The sequence below is a fragment of the Aquarana catesbeiana genome, linkage group LG06, assembly GCF_042186555.1.
Source record: "Aquarana catesbeiana isolate 2022-GZ linkage group LG06, ASM4218655v1, whole genome shotgun sequence".
Classification (NCBI taxonomy): Eukaryota; Metazoa; Chordata; class Amphibia; order Anura; family Ranidae; genus Aquarana; species Aquarana catesbeiana.
Window position 1 is genome coordinate 60192462 of NC_133329.1, and position 19470 is coordinate 60211931.

At 43.3% G+C, this 19470-nt stretch overlaps 1 pseudogene; it reads left to right on the top strand.

The window, feature by feature from the left end:
* The first annotated feature begins 4861 nt into the window (after positions 1–4861).
* LOC141147971 (interferon-induced very large GTPase 1-like) overlaps positions 4862–19470 on the top strand; it is a 75744-nt pseudogene continuing 61135 nt past the window's right edge.

The window sequence follows — 19470 nt, forward strand, 5'->3', positions numbered from 1 at the left end:
TGTAGATTTTTTGGAAAGCTTTGATATTTTTGCAAAAAAAGTACATGAATGCTATATTGGTGCATAGGGGAGCTGGAATTAAGAGCCCTTTTACACTGGCGCGGTTTGCAGGCGCTATTGCGCTAATAATAGCGCCTGCAAACCGCCCCGAAAGTGCCGCTGCTTTCATCCCAGTGTGAAAGCCTAGAGGGCTTGCACACTGGAGCGATGCGCTGGCAGGACGGTAAAAAAAGTCCTGCCAGCAGCATCTTTGGAGCTTCGGGTGCTCACAGGAGGGCACGATGGCGCATATTTGGTGGACCTGTCATGCTGCATTTGTCCTGCACTGGACTGTACTGGAACGCTGTAAAACACATAAAAAGCGCACTGGAATGCACCAAAAACGCACTGGAACACATATGTCCTTACTTAGGGCCAGTTCACACCACATGCAGTCCAGTGCATTTTTTTTTGCATCAAAAATGCATGGAAAGTAGGTTATATGGATTTCAATGGCATAATTCACACCAGTGCTTGCAGTTCCAGTACGTTCCATGCTGCATTATTCCTGCACAGGAACGCTGTAAAACGCATCAAAAACACTGAAACCTACCTAAACGCACTGGAACACACATGTCATTATTTAAGGTGAAGAAAAAAAGAGGGGGGAAAAAATGCACTGGACTGCATCAAAAACGCACTGGAATGCATCAAAAACTTGCATGCAGAAAAGCATCTGGAACGCATATCTATGGTGTGAACTGGACCTAAGGGTTTAGAACCACTAAAGAGATTTACCCTCTCTGTTTACCATTATCATTAAGGCTCGTTCACACTAGCGCGATGCGGGAACCAGTGCGATTCCATGTCTCAGTCCCCACATCGTATAGGACTGGCAGGCAGTTCACACTGCACTATGCAAACTGCTGTGGCTGTCAATAGAAAGTTAATGACACCCCCAGATTGGTTCGCAGATCGCAGTGCGAACTGTCAAATGGTGCAGGAATCGGATCGCATACGTGTGAACACCCATGCAATCCGATTCCAGCGCTGACCAAAAAAAAGGGTCCTGCACCATTTTGTATGGCGGAATTCGTATCACACAGACGTTGCATGTGATCTGCACAGCAATGCGATGACACAATGTTGAGACTTATGCCCCGTACACACGGTCGGATTTTCTGACAACAATTGTTGGATGTGAGCTTGTTGACGGAAAGTCCGACCGTGTGTACGCTCCATCGAACATTGGTTGTCGGACTTTCCGCCAACAAATGTTGGCTAGCAGGTTCTCAAATTTTCCGCCAACAAAATTTTTGTTGTCGGACTTTCCGATCCTGTGTACACAAGTCCGTCGGACAAAAGTCCACGCATGCTCAGAAGCAGAAGCGGTCGGTCTTGTAAACTAGCGTTCGTAATGGAGAATTAACATTCGTGACGCGGCAAATTATGAAATCTCGAAATGCAGCGCACAATTCTCTTCTTCTTTAATGGGATAATAATGAAGCTGCTTTGCTGGTGATACTGATGGAGTTATTGCAAACTAATTTTCAAAGGCTTTTTTTTTCTAGTGGTATCAAGAATAATAATAGCGCTAAATGAAAAACGCAAAAAGAAAAGCGGGAATCAACACTCACCAAACTTCCACTAAGACGAAATTAGCAGAAGGAGCCCAAAGGGTGGCGCTAAAGAGCTGAAAAACCACGTAGTATGTCAGTACGCTCTTAATTGTTGGCCAACATTTGCGTGACCGTGTGTATACAAGACAAGTTGGAGCCAACAACCTTCCAACAAAATTCCACGGTTTTGTGTGTACGGGGCATAATGAGGCCACAGATGGGCACAGTGAGGCTGCAGATTGGCACAGTGAGGCTGCATTGTTGGCACTGATGAGGCTGCAAATGGGCGCCGTGAGGGTGCATTGTTGGTGAGTGTGACACAACATTATCTTTTAACTACTTCCCACCCGGCCAATGTACATAAACGGCCGGGTGGGTGCTCTCTCCTTCTGAGTGGACGTTCAGGAACGTCCCTCAGAAGAAGCGGGATCGCGCGCGCGCGTGCCCGCACAGTGGCGCGATCCCGATGCGCTCGTGTCACCCGGACACGGCGCATCTCGGATCGGCAGGAGGGCTCTGTGATTGGCCCTCCTGATCACATGACGGCCGTGTCCAATCACAGCCGTCATGTGATGTAAACACAGCCGGTTGCTAGGCGATCAGCTCTCCTCTCCTCACACGGAAGTTGTCGCTGAGGAGGAGAGGAGAGGGGATCGCTGCAGCCGGCTGATGATCAGTGAGTATGAGCTGTTTTTTACAGCTTTTTACTCACTGATCACCAGCCTAGTGTCAACAAACATGTAAATTCATACATGTAATTCACACACATGTCCCCACATAATGTAAACACACACACATGTCCCCACATAATGTAAAACACACATGTTTCCAAAACACATGTCCCCAAATAATAAAAAAAGCTGTGCCCCACATATGTCCCACTAAAATCACATGTCCCAATGGTAATCTGCACACATATGTACGTGATCACCTGCACACATCTGTACATGATCATTTGCGTACATATGTCCGTGATCACACAAACCAATTATTATACACTTAACAGGATTTTTTTTATCAAAAACATGTAGCAGAATACATTTTGGCTCAAATTTATGACAAAATTCGATTTTACTGGATTTCTTTTAAAACAGAAAAAAGAAAATATTGTTTTTTTTCCAAATTTCCACTATTTTTGCGCTTATATCGCGAAAAAAAAATAACGGAGTCGTGAATAAATACCACCAAAAGAAAGCTCTATTTGTGCAAACAAAATGATAAAAATTTCATTTGGGTACAGCGTAGCATGACTGAGTAATTGTCATTAAAAGTGTGAGAGCGCTGAAAGCTGAAAATTGGTCTGGGAAGGAAGGGGGCGAAAGTGCCTAGTATTGAGGTGGTTAAAGTATTATTTTTTTATGGCATTATATTATTAATTATCTTTAAAGTATTATTTTATTATAGTAATTTATTATGAATTGGGGGGGGGGGGTTGTCGGCACGGAGCGTGACCTCCCTGAAATGAGCTTGCCACCTCCCTGAAATGAGTTTTTGCAGTTTGGGATGTCTGCAATAGATACGTTTAGAATCATTGATGAAGGACAGTAAGGTACGTGTCTGTAGATTTTTTGGAAAGCTTTGATATTTTTGCAAAAAAAGTACATGAATGCTATATTGGTGCATAGGGGAGCTGGAATTAAGAGCCCTTGCACACTGGGGCGGTTTGCAGGCGCTATTGCGCTAATAATAGCGCCTGCAAACTGCCCCGAAAGTGCCGCTGCTTTCATCCCAGTGTGAAAGCCTAGAGGGCTTGCACACTGGAGCGATGCGCTGGCAGGACGGTAAAAAAAGTCCTGCCAGCAGCATCTTCGGAGCGGTGAAGGAGCGGTGTGTATACCGCTCCTTTACCGCTCCTGCCCATTGAAATCAATGGGACGGCGCGGCTATACCGCCGGCAATGCGCCTCTGCAGAGGCGCTTTGCGGTGGTATTTAACCCCTTCTCAGCCGCTAGCGGGGGGTAAAACCGCCCCGCTAGCGGCTGCATACCGACGGTAAAACGCCGCTAATAATAGCGGCGTTTTACCGCCGACGCCGCCCCCCGCCCCAGTGTGCAAGGGCTCTTAGAGAAAAAAAAAAAGGTGAACTTATGCCGCGTACACACGGTCGGACTTTTCAGCTACAAAAGTCCGACAGCCTGTCTGACAGACTTTCGACGGACTTTTGGCGGACTTTCGACGGACTTGCGGCGGACTTTCTAACAAACAGACTTGCCTACACACGATCACACAAAAGTCCGTCGAATTCTTACGTGATGACGTACACCGGACTAAAATAAGGAAGTTCATAGCCAGTAGCCAATAGCTGCCCTAGTGTCGGTTTTTGTCTGTCGGACTAGCATACAGACGAGCGGACTTTTCGACCGGACTCGAGTCCGTCGGAAAGATTTGAAGCATGTTTCAAATCTAAAGTACATCGGATTTGAGGCTAAAAAAGTCAGTTGAAAGTCCGGAGAAGCCCACACACGATCGGATTACCAGCCAGCTTTAGTCCGTCAGCGTCCGTTGGACTTTTGTAGACGAAAAGTCCGACCGTGTGTACGCGGCATTAGTCTCTAAGCACACCCAAGCATCCACCTGGCGCCCTGCTGCCTGGGACAAAACCGGGGACAGACTTGGTGTGGGGACAGTGTCCTCAGTCTGGGGACGTCTGGTCACCCTAGTGTAGTCCGATCCAATATAAGAGCTACTGGAGCTCAAATTGTTTTAAAGGGGGGTGTGATTCTTTTCTATACCCGCTGCATTTGGGGGCTGTTTGTATCTCTGTCCATCCAGTCCTGAGACTGACAGAGCTGTGTCACACAGCCCAGCCCTATACGGCAGAACAGGAGAACAGATTTTTTTTGCTCTGCTACAGTTAAAGGATTATATATAATCACAGTGACTGCGCTGGCCAATCGGAATAGATCTGGTCCTTCCTGAAAGTGCTGCATGAGGAAGAGGGAGAAGAGCGGAGATTTCAAATTCCTGGACTGCTGGGGTGCTGACAGCTTGCCAACCCCTAAGTATATCGGTGACCAGGGCGGTGGGGAGGGTGTCTGGTATTAGTTCACATTTACATTTTTTCTGTAAAGGTAAACTAACACCTTGAATAACACTTACAGGTTGTGTTCCTTCCCCAGCCTGTGGAGGTAAAGGACAAGCAGCAGACCGATGAGCTCTTCCCTCTGGCACCCTGCTCTCTCCTTCCTATCAGTATGTTCCCTGTTAGCACATGAGCAATACAGCACAACTGATTGGCTCCTTGTTCTTCTTCCCCTCTCCTAGTCTTAGCTCTGCTGTACAGGGGACTGCAAGAAGCTGATTCAGATTTAGTTTATACTGCTTGTAATTATAAAAAATAGTATTTATTGATATATTAATGAACACAGACCTGCATTATTTGCACTTTAAAAAAAAAAAAAAAAGCACATACCCCAATTTTTCCAATGCACAGCAGGGTGCGATGAGAGTCCGGTGCATTTGTTTTACTCATATTTGTGCATTGCGAGGCTCATGCAATACATAGCAAGTTAAAAACGTGAACACTTGCACGGCAATGTGAATGCAGCTAAAATATATTCATTTTGTATTTTATGTTTGCATCTTTATCATCTTTAATAAACATAAACCCACTAAAACATATTCGGCAACCAGGAACAGTTTGGCTGCTATATTCCAATCAGTAAAAGGTCAGGAATGTAAGGCTCAGATCTTTGCGGAAACTGCAGAAGAACCTTTGCACCTGGGGAACCTTCCTTATATGAGAACCTGAGAAGGGGAAAACCAAGGAGACAAACCCACAGCCAGGACGGTTATATTATTTTGATTTAGGGATTGTATGTGGCATTGCTTTCTATGTGGAGACTTCTGAAGACTTCCTCTCGGACGCAATTTACAATGCTATAGACCTGGCCAGGGTCAGTAAGGTAAGCAAGACATTTTTATGCTTTGTATTTCTGAACGAACACCTTGAGAGTTACACATAGATCACAATTTGCAATCTTTAAATTGTCTTGTGAAGCCATTTTCAACCAAGGTTCTGTGTATCTCTAGGGTTCCTCCAGAGGTTGGTAGGGGATCATTGAGCTGTGAGCAATTTCTACCTCTCAGATACAGTATGTTCCCACAGGTCTCTGTAAGGAGGCATTGTTCTTAGTGATCTCATATGTAAGGGAATTTCTTTCCAATGACCTTTAGGATAAGGGGAGTCTTCTCCCACTGACCACCAATTTAAAGAGGAGCCTTTTCCCACTGATCCACCAATGAAAGAGGAGGCCTTCTCCTACTGACCACCAATCTAATATTCTTTCACTGACCATCAATGTAACGGGTACTCTTCTCTCACTGAAAACCAACGTAAGGGGAAGCCTTCTCCCACTGACCATCAATGTAAGGAGATTCTTCTCCCACTGACCACCAACATAAGGGAAATCTTCTCCCATTGACCACTAATGAAAGTGGGGCCTTCTCCTACTGACCACTATTGAAAGAGCAGCCATCTTCCTAAGACCACTAAAGAAAGTGGGTCCTTCTCCCAATTACACAAATATAAGGGGTAGCCTTCTCCCAATGACCACAAACTTAAGAGTGGGCCTTCTCCCACTGACCACTAATAAAGGGGACTTTTTCTCTCACTGACCACCAATATATGGGGGGCCCCCTCACACTGACTACTAATTAAAGGGGGGTTTTCTACCAATGACACCAATACAAGGGAAGCCTTCTCCCACTGACCACCAATATGTGGAGCTTTCTCCCACTGACCACTAATGAAAAGGGAGGGCCTTCTCCCACTCACCACTAATGAAAGGGGAGCCTTCTACCAATGACCACTAATGAAAGGGGGGCCGTTTGTCAATGACCACCAATATAAGGGAGAGCCTTCTCCCAATGACAACTAATGAAAGGGAGGTTTTCTACTATTGGTCACTTATGATAGATGGGCCTTCTTGCACTGAGCACCAATATAAGGGGGATTCTTCTACCAATGACCACTAATGGTTCGGGGCATGTTTGGCAAACATTTCTAAAGTTTGGGTTCAGAATCTGAAGTTGATTGGGATCGAATGTTAAAAGACAGGAATGTCTATTTTCCAAGCTAACAGGCAAGGGATTGTCATACAGATGGCATGGGGGAAGGGCAGAGGCTTGGGCATTGATCTGTGGGGAAACGTGCTGAAGCAAAAAAACTGTAAAAACTCAGTTTTGCCGGGAGCAGAAATTTTAGTAATTATTAAAGTGAAGCATTGGGGATTCCCTGACCCTCCCTGTGTATACAACCTACTATAGCAACACTGACATTTACATAGGAAAAAAAGTATTTAAACCGCAATAATTAACTCTAAGACAACATCATTGAGACCTTACCAACTACAATGGGAGGCTGAGTTTGGGAAACAATTAGACCCGGAGGACTGGCATAGTATGACTACTGCGCTATCTAAGTGTTCCAAGAATGTTCTCTTTTTAGAGAATGCGTATAAAGTCTTCTACAGATGGTATTATACTCCGGCTAAATTAGCAAGTTTTATCCCATCTTACTCCCCCCTATGTTTTCGCGGGTGCTCACAGGAGGGCACGATGGCGCATATTTGGTGGACCTGTCCCAGGGTCTGCAGACTATGGGTTAGAGTATATGCACTATTACGTAATCTTTTTTAAATACTAACATAAAGCGGGATCCTTTCGAAGCCCTTTTATGGAAACCAATTGCAGAACTTCTTCGTCCTGAACGTCAGCTAGCAGCACAGATCTTCACTGCAACTAAACTTACCATAGCAAGAGCCTGGAAAACCCCGAACCTTAGTTTTGAAGCAGTTAAAAATACCGTGAATGATATCATGGTAAATGAGAAACTTACGGCCATATTGCTGGACAAACACGATAAGTTCCTCAGGATATGGCAACCCTGGGTGACTTACAGTCGCCCATCAAGATTTGACCTAACGCTCCTCTCCTTATAATAAGCCTTCGTTCCCCCCACCCCAGGGTCCTTCCTTCCCTTCCCTTCTCTTTTTTTCTTCCCCCCTCCTTTTTTTTACTTTCAATTTCTTTCTCCTTCTCTTTATTCAGGCCCTCGGGCTTAATTCTACAATGATCAGAAAATTACCATAACAAACAATTTTATTGCATTCAGAGTTATCTCATTCTCTCTGAGGTTATTCCATTTAATCTGAATTTATACTGGTTTTTATAATTTTTTTTTTGTATTTATTTTATTTTTATTCTGCTTTTTTTATGTGTGTGTATGTATGTATATGTGTATGTATGTATGTGTAGATGTATGTGTGTATGTATGTGTATGTATATGTATGTGTATATATATGTATATGTATGTATATATATATATATATATATATATATATGTTTCTTCATCTAAAGTTATGTATTGCAACAACATTTCGCATTGTAACTTTTAGTTATCTATGTATGTTTGCAATCATATTATTACGTACTGATATCATACCGTTACGTCAGAATACCAGTTAATTCATGATGTATCCATCACTGTTTTGTATTCTTTTTTTTGTTGATATATATTTTCAATAAAAACCTTTTGTACAAGAAAAAAGTATTTAAATTGTCAGCTAAATAACAGCGCCCAACCGCTTCCATGTCTTTCTAATCAGACTCTGCCAATCCCCAGACGACGTCCTATCGTGACAAAACGCGTAGGGAGAAGCCTGTGACGCTGACGTCATTACGTTTTCTTTTGTGATTGATGGGACATACACAGTAAGCAGGCGGAAGCTCATGGAGACGCCGCGATCCTCATGTTTGGCTACATGCTTTTAATGGATGAAAATTCTTGTAAGTGCAACCTTATAGTCCAATAAAACCACACTGTATTGCAATTTTACACTATGGGAGCCTTTCTTGTTTTTGTCTTTTGAGTATTACGTTTTCAACTGTGAATATCGGCATAGGTTTGTGGGTGACCTGATAATTTCCCAAATGCCTGGTGAGACCACTGTTATGGTGGTCACCTCGAGCTGGTAAGGAGCCTCATATCTTACTTGGGTGTGAATTACTCTGGATGTTGGACTCACCTGTTTCACATTCCCTCTGAATATATGCACATTGGTCTTCAATTCACCTTGTTTATGGACTTTTGAGTTTTGCATTGCTTGTCATTGGGACTTGATTCACTTTTGTAATCTGGATTTAATATTTTTCATTTTTCACTTTTTATATATGGTGAGATATTTGTTTTAGTTCTCTATGGGAGATTTGTTTCTTTTCATTTATTTTACTTTTGGTGGGTTAATCACTCTTCAGGTATTTTTAGTATGATATGTGTTATTTTCATATTAAGTTTTAGCGCTGCACTTACTTTTGTTATCTGATGTATTGGAGTTTAGTATTAGACTTTTAGTGCTGGCGGCTTTTACAATTTACTTTTAAATATATAATTTTCTAGCGCAGCGTTAACCCTTTTTGGGTTCTTTACTATTATAAATAATAAATCAAAAATATGTGGAATCTGTGCAAAAGAGAAACAAGGTGATAACAATTAGGGTAGTGGTTGCTGAAGCTATTGTTGCAAGGATCAAAGATCTCTATATTGCAGCATATAGCTATCGCCACTATCTTCTAGTAGTGATATATTATATCTGAAATATCCGTGAATAAAAAACAAAAACTACCTGCAGTGGTGATATAAATTATATTTAAAAGTACTGTGAATAAAAACAAAACTTTCTGCAGTAATAAATAATTATTGATGGGTGATTTGTGCACCAAAACAATAAATATTATAAATATTATCATAAAACAACAGACATAAAAAATGGCAAGCATAAAAAATATGCAATGACAGTCCGCTTCAGTGTTCATTTTAAGTGCAGATTATAGGAATGAAAAATTCTTGAAGGAGATAAATGGGTAGCAGCATATAAACAGTTTATAAATAATTCTTCTATTCAATTCTGGCATGTAGAGTATAGTAAATATGTATTCCTGCTGGTGGTGTCTCCTAATATGGTCTCACAGGACCCTCACCTTCAATTTGTAGTAAACAGGCATTCAGTGATTGTAGTTTTAAGATGTAGCCGTGGTCACTGGGAACCTCACTTTCTTTGTTACTATTCCTCCATGGTTCCTTCTGTATGGCTCGGCTCTAGTTTTTTCAGCAGTGGAGGGAATAAACAAATAGGGGAGGGGGAGAAAAGAAGGCTCCACTAGTGTGATATAGTTTTAAAATTGGAAGGGGGATATTTATTTTAAGTATTGCTCTTACATTTATAACTTTAAAAACAGGCAGAGTAAATGAGAAAAAGGTCTGGCGTTCTCAGCGCCCTCTCACTTTGTGCTTCAAATCGTGTGTACCGCTCCAGCCAATCCCTACGCGTTACGACACCGTCACGTGTCTTCTATAATACAAAAGGCCTGTGACCACCAACATAAGGGGAGGCTTCTCCCACTGACCATTAATGAAAGGGGGGCCTTCTCCCAATGACACCAATACAAGGGGTAGCCTTCTTCCAATTACCACTAATGAAAGGAGGGCCTTCTCACAATGACCACCAACATAAGGGGGAGCCTTCTCCCACTGACCATTAATAAAAGGGGCTTTTTCTCTCACTGACCACCAATATAAGGGAGGCCCCCTCACACTGACTAATAATAAAAGGGGGGTCTTCTCCCAATGACACCAATACAAGGGGGAGCCTTCTCCCACTGACCACCAATGAAAGGGGAGCCTTCTTTCACTGACCACTAATGAAAGGGGAGCCTTCTCCCAATGAGATAATTAGAAGGAATTCCCTTTTTAATAAACAGTAATGTAATGGTTGGTAAATTATATTCTGCCACAAGTTCTGTAAGCAGAGTCTCATTTGAAGCAAAGAAGGTCCTTGTAATGTGGGTACCCACAATCTTCAGCTAGCTATGGTGGGACCCAGAGATGTTACAAGGCAATGAGGCTGAATGTAAAAGGTGTTATATTTTCCCACCAAAGACCCTCCAATTGGTCAGGTGTAATGGCGTCTGCATGCAGTGTCCTTGAGAACAGTGTCCTGCCCACTCACCAATCCTATCTGTGAAGGGTATCTGTGAAGCACGAAGTCCCTGTGCAGGCTCTTAAATGTCCGTAGTGAGGTTGTCAGGAGAATTAGTAGACCAGACTGTGTGGACTGCACAGAGATAACCCAAAACGCGTGTAGAGTGAATAATGATATTTATTAAAATAGATGATAATCAAAAAATACAAACAGTGCCCAAACAACCCAACAAACCCACCAACAACAACAATATATACAGCAAGGGGAAATACCAGAATCACAGATGTCAGCCAGGCCAGGGTCATACACGGCAGGTCAGCAGGACAAGGGATATTCCAGGAACGTAAACGTTAGCCAAGCCAAGGGTCATACACAGGGAGATCAATAAATGAGGAACAGGGAACCAACAGGACAGAGGGGGAATGGATCGGGTGGAAGGGTACAGGAACACAGAAGGGTCTGGGTCAGGATAAGCTCGGGAACAAGGTCAGATGCAGGCTCAGGATCGGGTAACAGGTGAACAAGGTCAGGGCTCAAGGAGAGAGATACCAAGGCAAGCATGTGAGGGCTTGCCGGGTATTTATGGGACTGACAATAATTGTCTTCATGTAACACCTGAGCGCAGGGAGTGTTGTCTGCTCCATACTGCCAGGATCCATCCGCTGGTGGACGTCAGTACTGCGGCCAAAAGATGAAATAACACCAGCAGGGAAAGGTTCCCGACAGTTCCAAACTGCCAGGAGACACCTGCTGGTGGACCCCAGTACTGCACGCCAAATGATATATCTTACCAGAGGATGGACCCTTTCCTGACAGTACCCCCCCCTAAAGGAGCGGCCTCCGGACGCTCCAACTAGTCTTAATTGTCCATAGTCTATGGCATCAGGCAGAATGGTGGAAGAAAGTATTTCAGGCTGGTCGTCAGGCACATCCGGGCAGACAGCTGGCACATCCGGGTCATTGAGCTGGGCAGCAGACAGGAACACACCAAGCTGGGCAGCAGACAGGAACACACCGAGCTGGGCAGCAGACAGGAACACACCTAGCTGGGCAGCAGACAGGAACACACCGAGCTGGGCAGCAGACAGGAACACACCGAGCTGGGCAGCAGGCACTTCGAGCTGGGCAGCAGGCACGGGCACTTCGAGCTGGGCAGCAGGGACGGGCACTTCGAGCTGGGCAGCAGGCACATCAGGCTGGGCAGCATGCACATCAGGCTGGGCAGCAGGCACGGGCACTTCAAGCTGGGCAGCAGGCACGGGCACTTCAAGCTGGGCAGCAGGCACATCAGGCTGGGAAGCTGGCACATCAGGCTGGGAAGCTGGCACATCAGACTGGGAAGCTGGCACATCAGACTGGAAGGCAGGCATTGAGACATCAAGCTGAAAGGCAAGCTTCGAGACATCAGGCTAGAAGGCAAGCTTCGAGACATCAGGCTGGAAGGCAGGCACTGAGACAACAGACTGGGAAGCTGGCACATCAGGCTGGGAAGCTGGCACATCAGGCTGGGAAGCTGGCACATCAGGCTGGAGGGCAGGCATCGAGACATCAGGTGGAAATGCCGACACCGAGACATCAGGCTGAAAGGCAAGCTTCGAGACATCAGGCTGGAAGGCAGGCATGAAGACATCAGACTGGGAATCGGGCACGTCAGACTGAAAAGGGGGCACCGAGACTTCAGGCTGGAAGGCAGGCATCAGGACATCAGACTGGAAAGCATGCACATTAGACTGGAAAGCGGGTACATCAGACTGGAAGGCGGGCACATCAGACTGGAAGGCAGAGACATCAAGCTGGAAGGCAGGCACTGAGACATCCGGCTGGAAGGCAGGCATCGAGACATCCGGCTGGAAGGCGGACACCGAGACATCAGGCTGGAAGGTAGGCATCAGGACATCAGACTGGGAGGCAGGCACATCAGACTGGATAGCAGGCACATCAGACTGGAAAGCAGGCACCGAGACTTCGGGCTGGAAGGCAGGCATCAGGACAGACTGGACAGCGGGCACATCAGACTGGAAAGCGGGCACATCAGACTGGGAGGCAAAGACATCAAGCTGGGAGGCAGGCGCCGAGACATCCGGCTGGAAGGCAGGCATCAAGACATCAGACCGAGAAGTGGGCACATCAGACTGGAAGACGGGCACATCAGACTGGAAGGTAGAGACATCAAGCTGGAAGGCAGGCACCGAGACATCCGGCTGGAAGGTAGACATCAGGACATCAGACTGGGAGGCAGGCACATCAGACTGGATAGCAGGCACATCAGACTGGAAAGTGGGCACCGAGACTTCGGGCTGGATAGCAGGCAGAGGTTTGGCAGAATCAGGTGGGTTATCAGGTTTAGCGAGTGAGTGTGTTGGTGTGGAAGCAGGTTGGGTTACTGGCAGGATTGTGTGGGTAGGAAAGAACTTTCGTTTCTTTTTTGGTTTAGCCAGCACAGCCTTGTAGGTAATTGCAGGGCTGTAAGGAAGGGATGTAACTGGGCAAAAGGAATACCAGGGAACAGTGGCTGGAGGAGGCGTCTGTGGGATTTTTACAAGTGGAAGAGAAGAGGCAGGTGGATTGAAAGCAGGATAGGTGCAGTGTGTAGTACTTAGTGGGAAGCTGTGTATACTGGACTGTAGCTGAGGTTGCCATGGGCGACTGAGAGAAAGATTCTTGGGAAGGTAGGTGTTTGGTAGCAGACATGGGGTGTTGTGAGCGGAGTGAGGCTGAGTGCAATATATTAGACCAGGCTTGGAATAATGTCTGAACAAAACTTGGTTTACATGCTGCCTGTCTAACAAGAGATTGCACTGAGTTAACACACCTGCTGAGAACATGAGGAACTAGAAAAGGTACAATTTCTGGGGAAATTGTGAAAAGTGTTCTTGCCTCTACAACTGGAGTGGGCGGAGTAACTGGGTGGGGTGGAGTGGCTTGAGTAACTGTGAAAAGTGTTAAAAAGCTTAATATTTTAAAAAGTATAAATAGAAGTAAAAAAGTTCCATCATTCGCTGAAAGAGCTGAACATTTTTTTCAAAAGTAATTTTTTTTTTCAAAAATGAATTTTTTTTAATCAAAAATGATTTTTTTTTTTCAAAAATGATTTTTTTTTTCAAAAGTGATTTTTTTTTTCAAAGGTAATTTTTTTTTTCAAAAATGAATTTTTTTATTTCACAAATAATTTTTTTTTCGAAATTATTATTTTTTTTAAAGTAATTTTTTTTTCAAAAATAATTTTTTTTTTCAAAAATATTTTTTTTTTCAAATATATATTTTTTTCAAAAATAATTTTTTTTTTAAAGTAATTTTTTTTTCAAAAATATTTTTTTCAAAAATAATTTTTTTTTTTTCAAAAATATTTTTTTTTTTTTCAAAAATATTTTTTTTTTTTCAAAAATGATTTTTTTTTTCAAAAATTATTTTTTTACTTTTTTCAAATTTTTTTTTTTTTTTTCAAAAATATTTTTTTTTTTACATGGGGCGGTCATAATGTTTTGGCTGATCATGGGGTGGTCATAATGTTTTGGCTGATCATGGGGTTGTCAGCTTTTGTCACTTCCCACTCTAGTTTTGAACATTTCGCCATTCATTCCTATGGGACCAATTTCGCCGCAAAAACGTCATTTCGTGGACCATTCGGCAAAACATTCCACAAAGTAATAACACACCAATCGGGAACAATCCGCTCGTTTCGGTATATTATTTGTCTCTGTAGTGTGAAAACTGTGGGAGGAGTCTACAAGCATTATCAAGTCTAGCAGATGAAGTCACATGCATTTGGAGTGTCTCAGCATCTTGTGTTTACAACCACTGTTTCCTAGCAACGCTCATGCCCTGTTTATGCTTCCCAAATACTGCTTCATCAAAACTGCCCCATCAGAATTACCCCATCAAAACTGCCCCATTATTAAGTGTTCTTGCATAGCAAGACCACTTACTGTTATCTCACATATATATTATTCTTATTATTATAGCCAAATTTACCACCCTAACTCCTCCCACAGTTTTTACACTACATAGACAAGTAATATACCGAAACGTGCGGATTGTTCCCGATTGGTGTGCTATTACTTTGTGGAACGTTTCGCCGAATGGTTCACAAAATATCGTCATTTTTGCGGCAAAATTGGTCCCATAGGAATGAATGGGGAAACTAGAGTGGGAGATGACAAAAGCTGAAAAATCAGAACATGATTTCTAAACTGCCGCCACTCCCTCATTTTCAAGCCCACCTACACAAATCTTATATCAAAATGTTCAGCTATCCCTGCTGCCACTAAACATGTCCACGGCTAAGCCATAGTCCTGATAGTTTTCACAATATGACCATTTGTTTGTAACTCACGCCGTCCATTGACATTCATTGAAACTACACTCTAGCCCCCTCCAAATTTGAAGGGCAATTTCTAAACTGCGACCGTGCCTTCATTTTTAATATTTCACAGACATACTATACATCAAAATCTAGGTCTGGGTCTTGTGATTCTCACAATATAAAGATCTTCGCTGTAGGATGTATAGTTTTTAAAATACGGCCATTTGTTTAGAGGTCATTTCAGGAAATTTTAGCCATTAATCAGAGTGTACTGTTAGTGTTTGTTTTGTTGCCATGGTTACCAAAGCTTCTGTTATACACAGGGGGGAAGGTGGCTGGAGCATCTCAGCTGATTACAGAGCCCGGGGGAGGGGACAGACACACCATGCACTGATTTATAATAGAGGAATATGATGGGGCAGTTTTGATGGGGTAATTCTGATGGGGCAGTTTTGATGAAGTAGTATTTGGGAAGCATAAACAGGGCATGAGCGTTGCTAGGAAACAGTGGTTGTAAACACAAGATGCTGAGACACCCCAAATGCATGTGACTTCATCTGCTAGACTTGATAATGCTTGTAGACTCCTCCCACAGTTTTTACACTACAGAGACAAGTAATATACCGAAACGAGCGGATTGTTCCCGATTGGTGTGCTATCACTTTGTGGAACGTTTCGCCGAATGGTCCATGAAATATCGTCGTTTTTGCGGTGAAATTGGTCCCATAGGAATGAATGGCAAAATGTTCAAAAGGAAATGTTGCTAGGAAACAGTGGTTGTAAACACAAGATGCTGAGACACCCCAAATGCATGTGACTTCATCTGCTAGACTTGATAATGCTTGTAGACTCCTCCCACATTTTCCACACTACAGAGACAAGTAATATACCGAAACGTGCGGATTTTTCCCGATTGGTGTGCTATTACTTTGTGGAACGTTTCGCCGAATCGTCCACGAAATATCGTCGTTTTTGCGGCAAAATTGGTCCCATAGGAATGAATGGCGAAATGTTCAAAACTAGAGTGGGAGGTGACAAAAGCTGACAACCCCATGATCAGCCAAAACATTATGACCACCCCATGATCAGCCAAAACATTATGACCGCCCCATGTAAAAAAAAAAATATTTTTGAAAAAAATAAAAATTAATTTTTGAAAAAAAAAATATTTTTGAAAAAAAAAAATATATTTTTGAAAAAAAAATTACTTTTGAAAAAAAAAAAATAAAAAAAAAAATCATTTTTGAAAAAAACTAAATTCATTTTTGAAAAAAAAAATTTCATTTTTGAAAAAAAAAATCATTTAAAAAAATCATTTTTGAAAAAACAAAAAAACAAAATCATTTTTGAAAAAAAAAAATCACAAAGCTCTGAGGGGAATTATAGCTCCTCTCACACAGCTCTAAGGACAATTATAGCATTATAGCTCCTCCCACACAGCTTGGAGGGAAGTTATAGCTCCTCCAATACAGCTTTGAGGGGAATTATAGCTCCTCCCACACAGCTCAAAGGGGAATTATAGCATTATAGCTTAGCATTATAGCTCCTCCCACACAACTCTGAGGGGAATTATAGTTTCTCCCACACCGCTGTGAGGGGAATTATAGCTCCTCCTACACAGCTCTGAGGGGAATTACAGCTTAGCATTATAGCTCCTCCCACACAGCTGAGGAGAATTAGAGCTCCTCCCACACAACTCTGAGAGGAATTATAGTTTCTTCCACACCGCTGTGAGGGGAATTATAGCTCCTTTTAAACAGCTCTGAGGGGAATTATAGCTTCTCCCACACAGCTCTGAGGGGAAATATAGCTTCTCCCACACAGCTCTAAGGGGAATTATAGCTCCTCCCACACAACACTAAGGGGAATTGTATCTCCTCCCACACAGCTCTGAGGGGAATTATAGCATTATTGCTCCTCCCACACAGCTCAGAGGGGAGTTATAGCTCCTCCCACACAGCTCTGAGGCGAATTATAGCTCCTCCTCCAACACAACTCTGAGGGGAATTATAGCTCTTCGAACAAAGCTCTGAGGAGAATTATAGCTCCTTCCACAAATATCATCATGCCATCTAAAGGAAAGAGATCTAAAGCTGCAAAGATACGCTGGACTAAACTGGATCCGGAGCCCCACAGCAGCATAGTGGATATGGAGGTTTGTGACAGTGAATGTGCCCAGGAGGTACATAGTGAACCTGTGGTGTCATTTTCATGTTCAACTCAGTGTCAAGTTCAAGAGCACAGTGACAGTGTGATGGGCACTTCTGAAAACCATGGCATGCAAGAACCATGTGTACCAAGTGAGATTTCTGTGCAGGCATCATTTCATCAGGGTCATCATGGCTATGGAAGGTTAAGGAACAAACAGTGTACATGCATGGCTCTGACATTTTTGGCATACCACAGTGAGCTTGATGATGTGAGAAAGGGTGATCTTGATCAAATACTGAAGAAGGGCAACAGCTTGTATGGCTCAACAATAAAACAGCTAAAACAAAGAAATGTCTATCAGCATCAACACTTGACAATGGAAGAAGTGCCCCTCAGAGTCAACACTGACAAATATGAGTATAACGTTGTTAAATCTCCAGTGTTATCGGGATGTATGAGAGACACGGTAGACGGTGACAACCAAGGTTGGTTTGTTGACCTCTCCACAAGACTTCAGTGCCTCAATGCAGATGTTACACATGCACTTTTTATAGTAGTGCCATATTGCATTGCATTGTTCAGAGACAAGTCTGGGAGATATGGACTGTTTGATTCTCATAGTCGAAATAAGGATGGACTTCCTGCCACTGGAAAAGGAAAAGCTGTTATGATCACTTTTACACATTTGAGTGATATGGGGGCAAGGATTTATAAGTTGTATGAATTGCTCCTTACAGACACCAGAGGCCCTATTGATGGACTGCAGTATGACTTCATGCCAGTCTCATTTCATCGTGCAAGACGTCTGTCAGATGGTTTGCTGTCCCCACTGGTGCAATCTGACAAACCACATAATGCAAAGCATGTGGAGAACAAAGTGACACAGATGACCAAAGATGTAACACACACTGGATTCCCAGCCAGCAAGCATTCTCCACGGTCAGTTGATGCGAAATCCTCACAGAGCATATGGAAGGACAGTAAGGCATTGTCCAAATTAAATGCACAGAGACGACAAAAACTGAAGACAAGACACAGAAATGAAAGAAGGCGTGATTTCAAGGCTACAAAGATGTCTGTCACCAATAAGAAAAGGACATACATCACCAGCCGATACAGAGCAGATGCTGATTTTAAGTTGAAGCAGAAGCAATATATCATTCGCAAATATGCAACAGATGCCAATTTCAACTTGAAGCAGAAGCAATACATCACCAGAAAATATGCGACAAATGCAGATTTCAACTTGAAACAGAAGCAGTACACCACCAGAAAATATGTGACAAATGCAGATTACAACTTGAAGAAGAAGCAATACATCACCAGAAAATATGCCACAAATGTCGATTTCAAGTTGAAGCAGAAGCAATACATCACCAGAAAATATCATAATGATCCTGCTTTCAGAAAACGTCACTTGCAACATTGCATGAGTTACATGAAAATGAAGCGTCAAACCCAAGCAGATTTTCGCATAACCCATAAGATGCAATGTGCCTTCAAAATAAGAATGAAATACAGACGATGGACTCGTGTCATGCGGGAATGCAGTCAACCAGTGGACAACAGCCTAATGCAGACAGCTATATCCACTTTCCATGAATGCATTAAAGCTGGGCCAACATTTGTGTGCACGATGTGTCATCGCACCCTTTTCCCTAACCAAGTGAAACATTGCATTCACAGCAATTACAAGAAGAATCTACACATTGTTGCTGCCTGTTTGACAGGGAAATATGTCCATGTGTGCAACAATCACTGTCAAGGACCTGAACAATGCACCGTACCAGATGAAAGGACCAAAGAATGGATTTGTCACAACTGTGATTTACATTTAAAAGCAGGACACAAATCATCCATCGCTGTAGCTAACAACATGGAGCTGGCGCCCATTCCCCCAGAGCTCTGCGATTTGAATGTGCTGGAAAGGCAACTTTTGGCCAAAATACTGCCATTTGCCAAGATCATCACACTTCCCAAAGGTCGACAGGCAGCTATACATGGCGCTGTAGTGTGTGTGCCATCCGAGGTGGAAACCACGGTCAATACTCTACCAAGATCGCACAGCAAATCCCAGTTACACAGAGTGAAGCTGAAAAGGCGTCTGACTTACAAAGGCCACCAGCTGTTTCATTATGTCAACATGGGAAATGTAGTAGCAGGTCTGTCAAAACTCATTGACACACACCCCGACTACAGTGACATTTCAATTAGAGTGGATGAGACAATCGCTGATGATGATGATAATGATGATGGGATGGAACTCGACAGTTGTGACGAAACTGAAATGATGGAGATACTTGAACGCATCGAAAATTGTGATCCATCAGAGGTACAGTCTGCATGTTTACCGGCTGCTTCTGAGCAACAGGAAGGCCATGACCAACAACCTCCCAATGCAGAGGATGAGAAGGATACACTAAGACCTGGAATTGGC